The sequence below is a fragment of the Globicephala melas genome, chromosome 15 (assembly GCF_963455315.2).
Source record: "Globicephala melas chromosome 15, mGloMel1.2, whole genome shotgun sequence".
Taxonomy (NCBI): domain Eukaryota; kingdom Metazoa; phylum Chordata; class Mammalia; order Artiodactyla; family Delphinidae; genus Globicephala; species Globicephala melas.
Window position 1 is genome coordinate 40,324,310 of NC_083328.1, and position 16,185 is coordinate 40,340,494.

The 16,185-nt window shown below is 47.8% G+C and overlaps 1 protein-coding gene across 2 annotated transcripts in view; it reads left to right on the forward strand.

Moving 5' to 3' along the window:
- Positions 1 to 3,003: 3,003 nt before the first annotated feature.
- The window catches only part of RIN2 (Ras and Rab interactor 2), a 219,763-nt gene continuing 206,581 nt past the window's right edge, over positions 3,004 to 16,185 (forward strand). For both annotated transcript variants that reach the window (XM_030872461.3, XM_060284865.2), the window contains exon 1: positions 3,004 to 3,149. The gene's annotated coding sequence lies outside the window, so the exon portion shown is untranslated. The remainder of the gene's footprint in view (positions 3,150 to 16,185) is intronic.

The following is a 16,185-nucleotide window of genomic DNA, read 5'->3' on the forward strand; positions in this document are numbered from 1 at the left end:
AATTAAAATAAATATAAAAGATGAATTCACATTTAATTAATTGGTATTCAAGTTCAGTAATAAAAAGTTTTGAACAACTACTATATGCTACGTATGAACTAGATTATGGGGGGCGTTTAATAAACATTCTTTTTTGATAAATATAGAATTTTTTTTCAAAATAGATCATATACTAGGTCACAAAGAAAGCCCCAATTAATTTCAGGGTGGCTACGGGGATTGAGCAAGGTAATGTTACCCATTACCACTGCAGATGAAAAAATAAAGAATGGCCATGATTATTATCATGATTACGGTACAGCTCAGACCCTGGAGTACAAAACCACTCTTTTGCGGTCATTCTGTGTGCACAGGACACTCACCTCTACGTGCCCTGCTCAACAGAGGAGAGAAACAAATTGCTGAGTTGCCAGCTCTGGGCAGTGCTTCCAGACCAGTGCTGCTTGGTTTACTCTGGAAGGGAAATAACTTCATTAGAAATGACATTTTCTTGGCTGGCTGGCCCTCAGCTGACAGAAGTGCCCCTGGAGCACTTGTGAACTCTGCGGCTGATGGAGTGCACGTTGCCATCTCCAGGGACCCAGAGCAGGCGGCCAAACCTGCCGAGTGTAAGTCCCGGAGAGGGTCCAAGCCTTGTTATTTTAGAGTTGTTTGGTTTTTTTTTCCTGGAGTTTTCTCTGACCACCTACCTTAAATCGCAGCCTCCCTAGCACCCTTTCTTCCCCCTCAACCAGGTTAACTTTTTTCCATGGTACGTTTCATCAACCATGTCACATATTTTCCTTGCTCGTCTGGTTTCTGGCCTCCCTCCCCATGAGACCGTGGGTTCCAGGAGAACACAATGTTTTATCTTTTGGTTCCCTGCGATCGCCCCAGAGCCTACAACAGTGCTTGCACATACACAGTTGCTCCTCAATAAATAGTTCTGATGAATAACCCCAAATCCATCTCTACAGTAAGATGTTTTCCGGTGGTGGGGGGTGGGGTAGGGGACAGGGCCAAATGGGCCCCGAGTTCTGGAACAGATTGAGCCTGTGTCCACAAGACGAAGGAAGTTTTCAGGAGGGTGCCTGGAAAGGGAGACAGGGAAAAGAACAGGAAGAAAGGAGCAGAGGCCATACCTGTTCAGCATTTACCTGGGGCACTTTGTCTACAAAACACAATCAATCCGGTGGAAGAAGGGAGAGAAGGAGGAGAGATGTGGGACCAGGTCTGTCTCTGTCTACTTCTCCCTTCTGCCAACGTATCCAACCGCAGAGGAATTCCTGACTGTTCTACCTGCAAAATAAATAAGAATCCATACTTCCCTCCAGCTCCAGTGCCACCACCCTGCTCTGTGCCACCTTCATCTCCAGCCAGGATTATCTCAACAGTCTCCTAACTTGTTTCCACCTTTGCCCCTTACAGTAGACGCTCCTATACAGCATCAGGCCCATCTTTCAGCAATATAGCCAGACCACATCACTCTCCACTCAGACCCTCACGATTTCCAGCCAGCGGCTCAGAGCCTTTGCCCCTAGTTCTCTCCCCAGGTATTCCCTTCCTCACCTGCCCAAATCCCACCTTCTCAAGCAAGCCTCCTCTGCCTACCCCACCTGTTGGATCCCACACACTGCACCACACACTAGCACTCCCCAACCTCCTTATTTGGCCTCCTTATTCTACTTTTTCTTTGGTTCCCTATCACTGACCTCTTCTACCATCCCAGATAATTAACTCATTGATGTTCATGGTTCACCCTCTGCCCCTGCCCCCCCCAGAAGGCCAGCTCCACCAGGGCAGGGAGATCTTTGTTTCTAATCAATAACAAAGATCTTTTCATCTTTTGTTCCCCAGCTCATCCCAAACATTAGAGCAGTGCCAGGCACATAGCAGGTGCTCAATTCTTTATTGAATGGTTGACTTGGAGCAGAAGAGAAGCACAGTGGGCTATGTTTTCCTGGGAGCTGAGCTGATTACAAATGAAAAATAAATTTGGGGATTTTAGAAGGCAGGATTCACAGGAGCCAACACCAGTGAAATCTAAGTCGCCTCTTTGGCTACTGGTCTGAAGCAGAACAGCAGCAAAAATAAGGTCTTTGTCCGTTTGTTTCCTTTTTCTGCTCTGTCCGAAACAGGTGTCTTTGCGTTTTTGGTTTTTTTTTTTTTTTGCGACACCAGCTACTTCGGTAACTCGAACGCTGTTAGGTATTTCTCTGCAAAGGTGCTCTCCCCAGCGCGGAAGTGGGAAAACTCAGCAGCTCACCAGGGACCCGCCCGACTCGGAAGAAAGCCTGCTGGTTCCTGGCCGACAACCGGCCAGCAGCTCCCCGCCTGTCCGCGTCGCCTCCCCAGGGGTGATAAAGGTCTCCCAGCGCGGAGCCAAATCACATCCCTCCTCCCCGCCGCTCTCGCTCCCGCGGGGCCGGGGCTGGGTGGCCCTGAACACACAGAAACCAACCCAGGCGGTCCCCTACCCAGCGAGGACGAGCAAAACACCTCGCGGCGGGGACACGGCGCGGCCAAACCCGGGACAAAGGGCCGCGCCCACGCGGGCCTCCCCAGCTGGGGCTCCCAGACCGCGCGGCGGATCGGGGTCCGCTGGGGGGCGGCGGGGCTCGTCACGGGAAGGGGGTGCAAGCGTGTGTGCTGCCCTGTGATGGGCGGATAGAAAGGAGACTGGGCCGAGTCTCCGAGAACAAAAGTCCGGTCCTCCCCGGGGACTGAGAAGAGCCGGGCGGCGGCGCCGAGGCGGGGCGGGAGCCGGGCCAACCAAGTTCGCTCCGGGTCAGATCAACTTTCTGGTCCAGCTCTCCTCCCTGCAGCCTGGGTCCCTGGTCCCCGGGTGAGCGCAGAGGCTGCGCGTCCCCGCAGCGGAGGGTGGGCGGTACCGGGGCCGCTGGGGGCCCCGGTCGCGCAGGCGCCTTCCTCGCCCCCTCGGATTCCCCCGCCCCATCCCTCCCGAGCTCTGTAGGGCGGTTGGGGGAGGGGGATGGCTAGAGCTGGAGCCGAGGGAGGGCGGGAGGCAGACACAAAGCCCTTCCCTCGCCTCCACCTCCCCTCCTTCTCTTCCTCCTCCTCCTCTCGGGCGGGGAAAGTCAGCCCCGCGCTAGTCCGCGGGGCCACCGGTCGCCCCCGCCTCCGGGACCTGCGGGGAGGGCCTGCGCGAGGTAAGGGGCGGCGGCAGCGGAGACCCCACCCCCTGTGCCCGCACCCGGCGCGCCGGGAGACTCCTAGACTGGGGCGGAGGCGTTGCGGGGTTCGAGGCACGGGTGCCGCTCCTCGCACGCTCCTCCCCTAAGGCCTGGGGGCAGAGCGAGCGAGCGGCCTCGGGGGTTTTGGGGACGGGCGGGGGAGGGGGGAACAGGGAGTGGGGGCGCCGGGACGGGGGCAGGGTGGGCTTCCGGGCAAGGATCTTAAGCGGACCTCTGCCGGGGTGGGGGTGGTGAGGGGCCGCCGAGGCTGCGGGTGCGGGCGCGCGCGGCGGAGGAGGTAGGGACTTTGGTCGAGTTCTACCTGCGGGGACGCCTACGGGGTGTCAAGTGCGCCCCGCGCCGGCGCGCGCGGCCCGGAGCGGGGTCGCATGCCTGGGTGCCCGGCGCAGACCGGGTACGTGCGCTCAGCCCATGAGCGGGGCGGACGCTTGGGCTAGGGATTGCCTCCCCCGGGGGGAGAAGCCGGACTGGGGGCAATGGGGTTTTCGCGGTGATTGATGGCAGGCGGAGGAGGAGTCCGGGTTCCTGCCGGGAAGCAATGGGGCCACTTTCCCACTTTGAGGCCTCCTAGCCCCCCACCTCCACCCCCCGGGCTCGGCCTCCACCCTTGGCCTCGGCTCCCACCAGCGCAGCGTCCACCCACCCGCGCCCCTCGACGGCCGCGGGACGGCGGGGAGTTTGCAGAATTCAGCTTTAAACCCTGTGATGTGTTGCCAAGAAATACAGGGCGCGACCGACCCCCTGGGCCCTGACCGGCGCCTCGCTTCTCCTCTGAGCTTTCAGATCCTGGGGCGGGGTGGGGTTGGGGGGCTTTCCTAAGTCAGCAGAGGAAGCCGCGCACGAACCCGAGCGCTGTGGAGCGGTAGTTTCTTGCAGGCCTGAGGATTTCAGGCACAGTGGGATTTCTTGGGAACATGCTGTCATCAACAAGGAAACCCCAGAGCACTCTTCGGACCAACAGGACTTTGTAAATATTGCAACAAAAGCAAACATCTGGCGGAACTCGGTCATTAAGAAAAATAGTGTTTTAATGCGATATTGAAAAACATCAAATTTCATGTAAAAAAATCCACAGTGAACAAAATATCAACATTTTACATCAAGTCCGGGTTGTGGTTATGACTTTGCATCATTGTTCAATGGAGGCAGTGTTTCCAGTCGCCCTCAGTTTATCTGGACCCCACCTGGGGGTTTATGAGGCTTGACAGTGGCATGCAGCAGATTATGCAATGCCGACTTTGTATATAGTCATGGGTTTTTTTTGGTTTTACTATGAAATTTTTTAAAATTGAAGTATATAGTTGATTTACAGTGTGTTATTTTCAGGTTACAGCAAAGTGATCAATTACACACACACACACGTATATATATATATATATTTTTTCAGATTCTTACCCCTTTTAAGTTATTTTTTTGACTGTGGAACTCTTACTAACTTTTTACCCAGGTCAGATATGCGAGGGTATTTTGACGAGTGGACATAAAGGTGGGCATTTTCTCTTTTCCAACGTGTCTCTAGAACAATCGTGCAGTCCCTGCTCTGGCACCTTCACAGAGGGCATCGGGGGCCGTGGGTTGGGAGGGGCCTGGGGGGAGACTCACATTTGGGACTCTAGAAAGTAGGCTGGGGGTTGACAGGAGCTTTGGGGTTTGGGGACTCCACCTTCAGCATTTGGAGACTGGGGATGTGAGAAGACCAACCTGCTACCGTGACCTCTTTGTCTGGAGACACTGTCCCATAGACAGGTTATCTGAGTAGAGAAGTAACCCTAAAATAGTCCACCCTTGACTCCCCACTCCAATGCAGGGGCAGATGGGAGCAGCTTGACTCCCAGGTCTGTGGTATGCGCTTGTTTAGAGATAAATTCCCAGCAGCGCCCCCACCCCATGAGGTCCTCCTCCCCTTCGCCAAATTCAAGGGCCACTACCCACAACAAAGAGGAGTTCCTTCTCCAGAAATACCTCTTTTCAGAGGTAAATCCTCCCCCTCTGCTTGGAGGAGACAGATAACTCATTTCTCCTCTCTCCAAGGGCAGTCACCACTGGGAGGTCAACCTCAACTGGGCCCGAGCAGCACACACGGCCTGCATTCCATCATTTTGCTCTGTGTCCCATTCCCCTCGTATATCCAATCCTCCTGATGATCCTTCAAGATTCCTAGTGGTTTCAGCTGGGAAGGATTCCCTGGTACGGCACCAGAATTCCTTGGGTGTGTATTACTTACGAGCAGTATGCAATGGCCGCCATTTGCCCACGGTGAACTTCCTAAGGGTGAGAGCCAGCTCCTAGTTCTAACACTTAAGGAATGGGTGTTGAACAAGTGAACAGAAGTATCCCCCTGTTAAAAAGCATTTTGAGGAGTTACAGGGCAATAAGTATATCCTTAGCAGATAATATTTTTTTTAATGTCACTATTATTGCCCTTGACATTTTATTTTTTTAATATTTATTTATTTATTTGTCTGCACCAGGTCTTAGTTGCGGCACGCGGGATCTTCGTTGCCACATGAGGGATCTTTTTGCAGCATGCGGAATCTTTTAGTTGTGGCATGCAGGATTCTAGTTCCCCAACCAGGGATCGAACCCGGGCCCCCTGCATTGGGAGCACGGAGTCTTAACCGCTGGACCACGAGGGAAGTCCCAGCAGATAATATTTTTATAGTGCTTTATAAAATGCTTGTCCAGATAATATCTCAGTTGTTTCTCACAACAATACTAACAATTCCATTTGGTAGGTGGGAAAACAGAGGCCTGGAGAGGTCAAAGCACCAAAGTTGGAACCAGGGCTCCAGGCCCAGTAATCATTTTGCTGAACCACTGCTGACTTGCTAGAGGTGACCCTGCTCAGATGCACATCCCACGCAGTGTATGTCCAGAGCAGAATTTACACAGTGGTGTTTTAGGAGGCGGTTTTACTAAGGAATTACTAGAGTTACTCGGGTAAAATGCTTTAGAGAAATGCTAGTGTTAAGCAGGTTTTCCACTGCAGGACTTTTCAGTGCCTTTATTATCATTATGTGCATTGGGACTCTTTAGGATGACTCCATAACATGTAATGTTTGCCAGCTTCTTTTGGCCACAGAACCATGGAACATCTTCCGGATCCAGTGTTCTAACGGGTCCACTTGGGGAAATGTTGCTTAGTTCACTCAAAACCTTCTGACATCTAGGCAGTGTTCAAGGACCACTAGTGTGCAGAATAGTAAACAAACGTATGTTCTGGACATTTAAAAGGCACAGTAATAACCCCCTTGTAAATTTAGAGTAAATTGTTGGTTCCCCAGCTTCTGTGCATCTGATTAACACGAGTTAGATCTCCCGGGTTTGATCAAATCTGAGGGAACTGGAGGAGTTGGGTAGACAATGCAGACAGGCCCTAGAGAGCATGGGCCCTTCATGCTGCCAGAAGCAGGCAGAGCTCACCCAGCCTCCCCGGAGAACCCCTCAGATGCAGCTGTTTCTATGGAGTGGCCGCTTAGGGCCTCTTGTCCTGATGGTGGCTCGTCTTTGTTGACCGCACCCATCGAGTGGGAAATACAGTTGCCTCCCTTCTTCTCTCCCTGGGAGCTGTGGATCCTGTAGGGGACCCATGTCTACATTTACTCGTGAAGAGGAAGCCGCGGTCACTGTCTGAGTGCCTGGGATCAGAAACGAATGGCTGCTGACGGTCATCCGTCATCCAGGTCCCCCACTGCAGGAGGTGCAGCCCCCAGTTCAGACACGCGCATTGTTTGAAATTGTTTTGAATTAGAGCGGGCCTGCAATCCACTGTGAGGTACTTTTCACAGACCAGTAACCCTGGCTGTTCAGGCCTTATTGCATTTAGGAGAGGAGATGAACAGTGGATTCCAGAGTTCGTATTTCAGGGATTCAGAGGAGAGTGGTGGGTTTGGAGGAGCCTTGGGAAAGGTGATGCCGGATCAGAGAGAGGCTGGGTGAACTTAACGTCCGTCTGCTTTTGGATGGGGACATTTCTAGGTTTCCAGTGCTGAGCAAATTATCTTCCAATTTGTTTCATAGATGTTTCCAAAGCACAGAATCTAAGCAGCTCATTTAGAAATCTGTAATTGAATAGGGTGGTGTCACAGAGGTCAAGGAAAGGAATATTTTGAGAAAAATGGACCTATCAGATGGGATGGGTGTTCGTGAGAGGAGGATGTGTGTGTGTGTGTGTGTGTGTGTGTGTGTGTGTCCTTCTGCATGTGTGGCCAAGGAAGAGAGTGGGGAGGAAATACTGAGTGTGATTTCCAACCCGCTGAGTTTTGAAGTCCTGTATGTTACCTGATAGAAATTGTCAATAAGCAGGCAGGGTCAGGGGGTCACAGGGGTGCTGTGGGGGACTGGAGCAGGGGAGTTGGTGAACTCACCCAGAGAGAGGCCACGGTCCAAGCAGAATGGCGTCAAGGTAGAACCTAGAAGCCCACATCCAGATCCAGGGAAGGAAAGAGAAAGAGCCTGCATTGATGATGAGCCGGACAACCCAGAACTTTCAACCCACTAGTTCCTGGCCATCGTGTGTTGTGATTGACCAGGGCCCAGGCTTACCCCAGATTGTGAATTTTTTTTTTAACAGACATCATATTAGTTTCAGGTATATAACTTAATGATTCAATATTTCTATATATTGTGAAATGATCACCATAAGTCTAGTTAACATCCGTCACTGTTGAGTTACAGAATTTTTTTTCTTGTGATGAGAACCTTTAAGACCTATCTGCTTTCAGCAACTTTCAAATATGCAATACAGTATTATTAACTATAGTCACCATGCTGTTCATTACATTCCATGACTTATTTATTTTATACCTGGAAGTTTGTACCTTTTGACCATCTTCACCCATTTCTTCCCCATCCCTACCCCCTGCACCTGCAACTCTGGCAACCAGCAATCTGTCCTCTGTATCTATGAGCTTGGTTGTGTGTGTGTGTTTTCAAGATTCCATATATAAGTGAGACCATAAGGTGTTTGCCTTTCTCTGTCTGACTTATTTCACTTAGCATGATGCCCTCAACGTCCATTCATGTTGCTGCAAATGGCAAGATTTCATTCTTTTTGATGGCTAGATAATGTTCCATTATATCTATGTACCGCATCTTTATCTGTTCATCCATCAGTGGACACTTAGGTTGTTTCCATATCTCGGCTATTGTAAATAATGCTGCAGTGAACATGGGGTGCAGATATCTTTTCAAGTTAGTGTTTTCATTTTCTTTGGATAAATACCCAGAAGTGGAATTGAAGGATCATATGGCAGTTCTAGTTTAAATTTTTTGAGGAACCTCCGTACTGTTTTCTATAGTGGTTGCAGCAATTTACATTCCCACAAATAGCACACAAGTGTTCTCTTTTCTCCACATTCTCACCAGTATTTGTTAACTCTTGTCTTTTTGATAATAGCCATTCTAATGGGTGTGAGGCGATATCGAATTTCCCTCATGATTAGTGATGTTGACCATCCTTTCATATGCCTGTTGGCCATCTGTACATCTTTGGAAAAATGTTCAGATCCTCTGCCCATTTTTTAATCAGATTGTATGATTTTTTTGCTATTGAGTTGTATGAGTTCTTTATGTATTTTGGATATTAACCCCTTATCAGATATATGATTTGCAAATATTTCCTCCCATTCAGTAGGTTGCCTTTTCATTTTGTTGATGGTTTCCTTTGCTGTGCAGAAGCTTTTTAGTTTGATGTAGTGCCACCTTGTTTGTTTGTTTATTGTTTTTGTTGCCCTTGCTTTTGGTGTCAGATCCAAAAAATCATTGCCAAGACTGATGTCAAGGAGCTTGCCACCTATGTTTTCTTCTGGGATTGCTATGGTTTCAGGTCTTATGTTCAAGGCTTTAATCCATTTTGAGTTAATCTTTGTGTATGGTGTAAGATAGTGGTCTAGGTTCATTGTTTTGTATGTGGCTGTCCAGTTTTCCCGACATCATTTATTGAGGAGACCGTCCTTACCCGTTTTTAAAATTCTTGGCTCCTTTGTTGTAAATTAATTGACCATATATGTGTGGGTTTATTTTGGGGCTCTCTTTTCTGTTCCATTGATATAATGTGTCTGTTTTTATGGCAATACTGTACTGTTTGATCATGATAGCTTTGTAATATAGTTTGAAATCAGCAAACTTGATGCCTCCAGCTTTGTTCTTCTTTCTCAAGATTGCTTTGGCTATTTGGGGTCTTCTGTGGCTCCATACAAATTTTAGGAGTGTTCTAAATATTTCTGTGAAAAATGCCATTGGAATTTTGGTAGGGATTGCATTGAACCTATAGATTGCTTTGGGTAGTATGGGCATTTTTAACAATGTTAGTTTTTCCAGTCCATGAGCACAGAATATCTTTCTGTTTAATCCCTGAGAAATGTGGAGTGTCAGCTGAGAGTGTGAATAGATCCACATCAGTTAATACTAGCAAACTGACTCTACAGAATTATCACATATTGAATGAATGAGTGATTAAATGACACTGTTTTTGGTAGTAGAAACTTTTAAAACTTGCTAATGCTATGGTGAAAGTCTAAACAGAGCCATTTTGCAGAAGTTTCTTAAAAGCTAAAGTTGGATTTGAGGAGGAGCAGGGGATGAAGTTATGGGCACTCCACGTGAGATGTCTTATTCTGGTCAAGAATCTTTGGTGGCAAGGAACCCCATTAGTAACTTTGAATAAGCCCAAAAGTTGTAGGAGGGTTTATGAAGGTATGCCGAATCGTTTAAGCCATCATTTTTTTTTTTTTTTTGGCAAAAATCCTTATTTTAAAACCTAAAGGAAAGAATCACATGTCCACTCCAACAGCTTTACCGGCTTTTTAGCAGTGATTTCAATGATGATGCTGTGCTTCATAGTGTACAAATGAGAAACTAATTTAGGAAGTGCATTACCAAACTTGGGTCTACTCGCCCACTGCACAGCAAAGCCAGTCTACTGACACCAAGTTGTGGTGAAGGAAAGTGTGGTGTTTATTTGCAGGGCATCAAGCAAGGAGAATGCCTGTGCTCAAAATACCTGAACTCCCTGATGGCCTTTAGACAAGGGTTTTTCAAGGCAACATTAGGGGTAGGGGTCATAGGCTACATGGTCAGCTCGTGGACATTCTTCTGATTTATTGGTGGTGAGGTGACAAGGTGAAGTTTCTGGAATCTCAATCATCAGTCTTCTGGTTCCAACGACCATGTAGACATCATGTAGTTGCCGTCCTCCACCTGGGTGGGGGTCTTAGTTTTTGCAAAACAACTGGAAGATATGCATCAGGTGTTAGCTATATCCCTTGAGGAGGAACTAGGAGTCCTGCGACTGTTTTATGGCTGAATTGTTGTTTAAGCTATTATTACTTTTCTTGTTGGACTGCTTTTCCTTTGTTTCTGCATTTTCTCACTTCTCTAATTATTCACTACCTGACTCTGCTCTTTGGAACTCGTGGAAGGCCTAGGAGACTAAAATTTTTTTACAGACAAGAAGTGCGGGACTCTGAGGTCTCATACCTCTGAAGGCCCTGCAGGGCCCTGCTTGGTTTCAGGTGTTCTAATTACTGTGAGCTTCTGTCTCATTTGTATTTGATCATGACTTGTGGTCAAGTGACGGTCAACGGAGTTATTATGTAATTCCCCCACTTGCTTGAAATTCTCGAAAGTTGAGCATTTTAAAGATAAGGCTTGGGTGAAACATTTGTATTTTACCATTTTTAATGAGTTAAGTCTGTTTTAATTGAGTAGGTTAAGTCTAATTGAGTAGGTTAAAATTGAATTAAGTCTATTTTAATTGAGTAGTAAATGAGAGAAACGACAGGTATTTTAGATTTCATGTATATGATTTCATGTTAGGTCAGACATGCAAAATACAGAAATCCAAACATTCAGCTAGTTGAAATATTAGCTCGTTGAACTTTATTTGCTTTAAAAAGCTTTTTTTTTCCCCCTTTATTGAAGATATCACCACAGGTTTTATTACAAATATCTAACTCCCCATTGCATTTAAACTCAGGTTTGAGTACAAGAACATTTTTGAAAAATGAATTGAGGCAGATGTCTCTCCTGGATGGTTAGGGAGGGGCACCTTCACAGGTCAAATTGCTCCTGGACCCTGTGTCCCCAGAAATCAGCCAAGACCCCCCCCCATGACCCCACAGGGCCAAAACCAGAGACCGTATCTCTGTAACCAGCCTGGGGTTTGGCTGCCTTCAACATGTGGCGACAGAAAGTGAGACGTCATCTAAACAACCATCCTCGTCTCACGATCCAGACTTTGTTCAACTAAGTGCTGTGCATTCGTGACTTTTTATCACACAAATACTTTCACTTTCCATGTAGTCAAATGCCTGGACTTTTCCTATGGACTTCTTTAATTGGCTCCTGTGCGTAGAAGTCCTTTCTGCATCCTCAGTCAGCGAGCCACGTACAGTTTCTTCTTATTTTGATGCTTTCAGTTTTACAGGTGACTGTTGAAATTCACTTGGAATCACTTGGCAGATGGTCTGTGAAGTCAGGATGCAACTTCATTCTTTTTGGCCCCCACTAGTTTACCCAAAGGCCCAGCGTCATTTGGTGAATGAACCCAGCTCTCCCCAACTCTGTAAAACATGCTGTATTTAGCTGAGCAAATCCCACTCCACTTTTCGCCTCTTTATCTTTCTTTCCTTTTGTCCCCCAGATTTTCTTGGCAAAGTTCGCCTTAATTCTTCCCATTAGTTTTATTCCATGGCGTTAGTTTGGAGTTGTATTAGGCCTAGCCACCGGTTTGGGAAGACCTGAGACATCGTTTTTGATTCTCTTCCCCCATTAGTTGAATTAGAGCCTGTAGGCATTTCTTGTGCAGATTCAGGCCTCACTGATTTCCTAGGCAGCAGGATGCCTGGGGGAGAAGATACAAACCTGGGCTGGTCCTGCAGGGATGTGGTTGCTTTTGGTTTCAGTGATGCTGGGAGGTGTGGGTCCTGGCTGACTTCCAGGATGGGCGCCGAGGTTCCTTTGGGATCTGACCTCTGCAGGTATCCCTCTGTAATTCCCGGCCTGAAGGGCCCCTGGCCTTGAAGGGGATACTTACAAACACTGGTGAGGACGGGCCAGGGTGGTCAGTGTTCCACTCATGTTACTGAGTCCAAGCTCATACCGCTCGCCACATGACAGGCCAGTAAATGGAGAGACGAGTTGTTGGGGGAAGGAATGGTGACTTTATTTGGAAAGCCAGCTGACTGAGAAGATGGTGGACTTGCGTCCCAAAGAGCCATCCCCCTCTCTTGAACTCTGTTTCCCTGGGACTGTGGTACCTCCTGGGGGTGGAGTCATGTCAAAGAGCAGGGGGCTGGCAGAGGGCAGCGACCTCCTTCTTCCATCCAAGGGTGGTGTGATTGCACATAGAAGGGGCATTTCCTCCTGTCCTGGGTGTCACAGAGGAGCACAGTGGAAGGGATTAGCTGGATGGACGGGGTGGTGGGTGTTAGCTGGTATCCGCTGGGTTTGGGATAGAGGAGGGTCCAGTGCAAAGAACAAGAACCAGGAGGAGTGTGGACGTTTGGGGGAAGAATGCGCTGTTCACTGTGGCTCCACTATGGACCCGAGCTTCCCCGCCTGTGAAGTGTGGAGAGAGGGAGGCCGTGGTCCAGGCCCTCTGAGGGCTCCTAGACCAGGGAGGCAGGTGCTTCACATGCGGGACCAGCAGAGGCCGGCTTAGGGCAGCATCATGTCCTGAAGACCCAGACCGTGTGGAAAGATGGAGAGGGTCTCGGAGGGAAAGCTGCCATCAGCTGCCCTGGGTGGAACGGCTCAGGCCCTGCGGGGAATTGCGCTCTATTTTTAATCTAAGTAGAATCTCAGCTTCCTTTGTCTATAAGAGGAGATAAGGGGGCATCTTCACAGGAAAGTGCTGGAGACAGTGTGGGACCCAGGAGAGTGGCCGGATCCGAGGCCAGCTCACTGGACGCAGGCATCGTTGTGCCCCCTCGCGGGTCAGTCTTTGGCCGAGGGCCGCCCCAAGCGCTTCTGGCTCCTGCACGCGGTCCGAGCAGGGCCCGTCAGCCTGAAGGCTGTCCTCCCGCAGAGACAGGGGCGCCGGCGGTGGGAGGGAAGATGTGTTTGAAAGTCGCACAGGGACCCGCGCAGACCTGGCCTGGGACGCTTGTTCTCAGCCCCACAGAAGCCGGCAGGGTGGGTGGTTGGAAGGTGGTCCCTCCTCCATTTCTTGGGATGGTGCGAGGCACAGGAGTTTCTTGCTAACCCTCTGCTGTGAGGGATAATGTGTGCGGCTTACCGGCCCATGGTGGTCACACTGGCTCACCAGAAACCATCTCTGAAGCTTCCTCACCGTGTTGATTTCCCTCAGTTCTGCGGCAGGTATTTATGCCCTCAGATCTTATTGGAAATAGTCAACATAATCACAGGATGCCTGTAACTATGCAAAGAGCCTTCGTGGACATAGTTAGCCCTTGGGTGCTACCACTGTTGGCTCCCAGTTCCTTGAAGACTGATGAGGTGTAGGACAGGGGACATTGAGAACCTCAGGGAACTTTAAGATCTGAAGAGCTTCTTAATCCTGTCAGGAGACGACAACATAAATCCTCACTGTCCCGGCCAGTCACTAAATACACCTAAGCATCTGAGTGCATTCGTACCTGCACCTTCCATCTTTTCTGTGCTGTAGTCACCCTCCCCCCCCCCCCCCCCCCAGTTCTGGTAGTTTGCACCAGCCCCGCAGTGGAAGCGTAAGACCATGGACTTGTGAATTGCTTCAAACTAGCCAATCACAGGAGGCTTCAGAGATGAATGAAACCCATGGCTACCAGGGGCTGCAATTCAACCTGCAGACCCTCCCGTGATAAGGAGTCCACTCATCTGCTCTTCTGAGAACCCAGCAGCTGGAATAAGGGTTGAGACAGAGAAGCCAGAATTACATGACAGTACCACGTGGTCTGAGATGAGATTTTTTTTTTTAATTGAGTACAGTTGATTTACAATGTTGTGTTAATTACTGCTGTACAGCAAAGTGACTCAGTTATACATACATATGCACTTTGTAAAATACTCTTTTCCATTATGGTTTATCACAGGGTATTGAATATAGTTCCCTGTGCTATACAGTAGGACCTTGTTGTTTATCCGTCCTATATATGCTAGCTTGTATCTGCTGACCACAACCTCCCACTCCATCCCTCCCCCAACCCCCTCCCCCTTGGCAACCACAAGTCTATTCTCTATGTCCGTGATTCTATTTCTGTTTCATAGATATTTGTGTCATATTTTAGATTCCACATATAAATTATATCATATGGTATTTGTCTTTCTCTTTCTGACTTCACGTAGTATGATAATCTCTAGGTCCATCTATGTTGCTGCAAATGGCATTATTTTGTTTTTTATGGCTGAGTAGTATTCCATTGTGTGTGTGTGTGTGTGTGTGTGTGTGTGTGTGTTTATATATATATATACATACCACATCTTCTTTATCCATTCATCTGTCAGTGGACATTTAGGTTGTTTCCATGTCTTGGCTGTAATGCTGCTATGAACGTAGGGGTGCGTGTATCTTTTTGGATTATAGTTTTGTCTGGATATATGCCCAGGAGTGGGATTCCTGGATCATATGGTAACTATTTTTAGTTTTCTGAGGAACATCCGTACTGTTTTCCACAGTGGGTGCGCCAACTTACATTCCCACCAACAGCGTTGGAGGGTTCCCTTTTCTCCACACCCTCTCCAGCTTTTGTTATTTGTACACTTTTTAATGATGGCCATTCTGACCGGTGTGAGGTGATACCTCATTGTAGTTTTGATTTGCATTTCTCTAGTAATTAGTGCTGTTGAGCATCTTTTCATGTGCATATTGGCCATCTGTATTCTTTGGAGAAATGTCTATTTAGGTCTTCTGCCCATTTTTGGATTGGGTTGTTTGTTTTTCTGTTGTTGAGTTGTATGAGCTATTTGTATTTTGGAAATTAAGCCCTTGTAGGTCACATCATTTTCAAGTATTTCTGAGATGAGATTTTAAACATTATGATTCAAGCTCTCAAGAGATCTATCACCAGATCTAATTTTAACTATCGATATAAGGTAGAAATATCTATTTCTTAGTTTTTTCCTAAGGTATTTTTCATTTCGTGTAAGTATCAAGAAACCATTAAAATAAGAATTGCAAGAGAAAAAAATGATCAACTGTAAGGGTAAAAGAAAATGAATAGTTTGAAAATGTAGCATTTTCACTTCTGTTTTTCCATAAGTCCATTTAAAGTCCTGGGTCTTAGTTGTTGTTTACTGTTCTGTGGGATTCTCTATACATCCCATGAAAGATGATACATCCCGTGAAAGTATGGGAGGCTTCAGGGTAAGCTGTACTCAGTTCTTCCAGAGAGAGAAAAAGAGCCTGGCATAAGAACCAAGACTTCGTAGTTCTCAAAGATTTTGATGCTTTTCTAAATTAAACAGCATTCTAGAAACAGAGATAAAAATCAATGAATTATGGCAAAGTAGTTGTTAAAGTTTGACTGAACTGAAGGTCCTTATACAGCTGCATGATTAAGTATTATGTAATTTAGCAAAACTGCCTTTGAGGAAACATTTTTTGGTGAGTGCTAGGAAAATGGACCAAGCTATTAAGCCATTTGACTTCAAGCACGTTTACACACCATGTGAAAACCCAGCACAGAAGCAAGGAGAAAACCCTCTGACTGATAAAGCATTTTCCAATAAACTTAACGTTTAACAGAAAAGGTCTTCGAATGGACGGTGAGGGGACCCGATCCGCCTTGCCCTCTGTCTCGAGGAGGGGATGTGGAATCTTGTTTTTCCTGTAGCGTTGCTTTGGCTTGGCCACAACCATGCTCTACAATCCATTGACCCTGCCACCTGGTCACTGCCCCTCGTCCACGTCACATCCTCACCTGTGTCCTTCTCAGCCTGGATCTCGGGGTCTGGGGTTATAGCTGTTCCTTTGCATAAACGTTAATTTTCTTGTCTCTCTCAGGGGACTCCCCTGACTGAATCCAAACCCTGGTCTGTGTCTGCACCA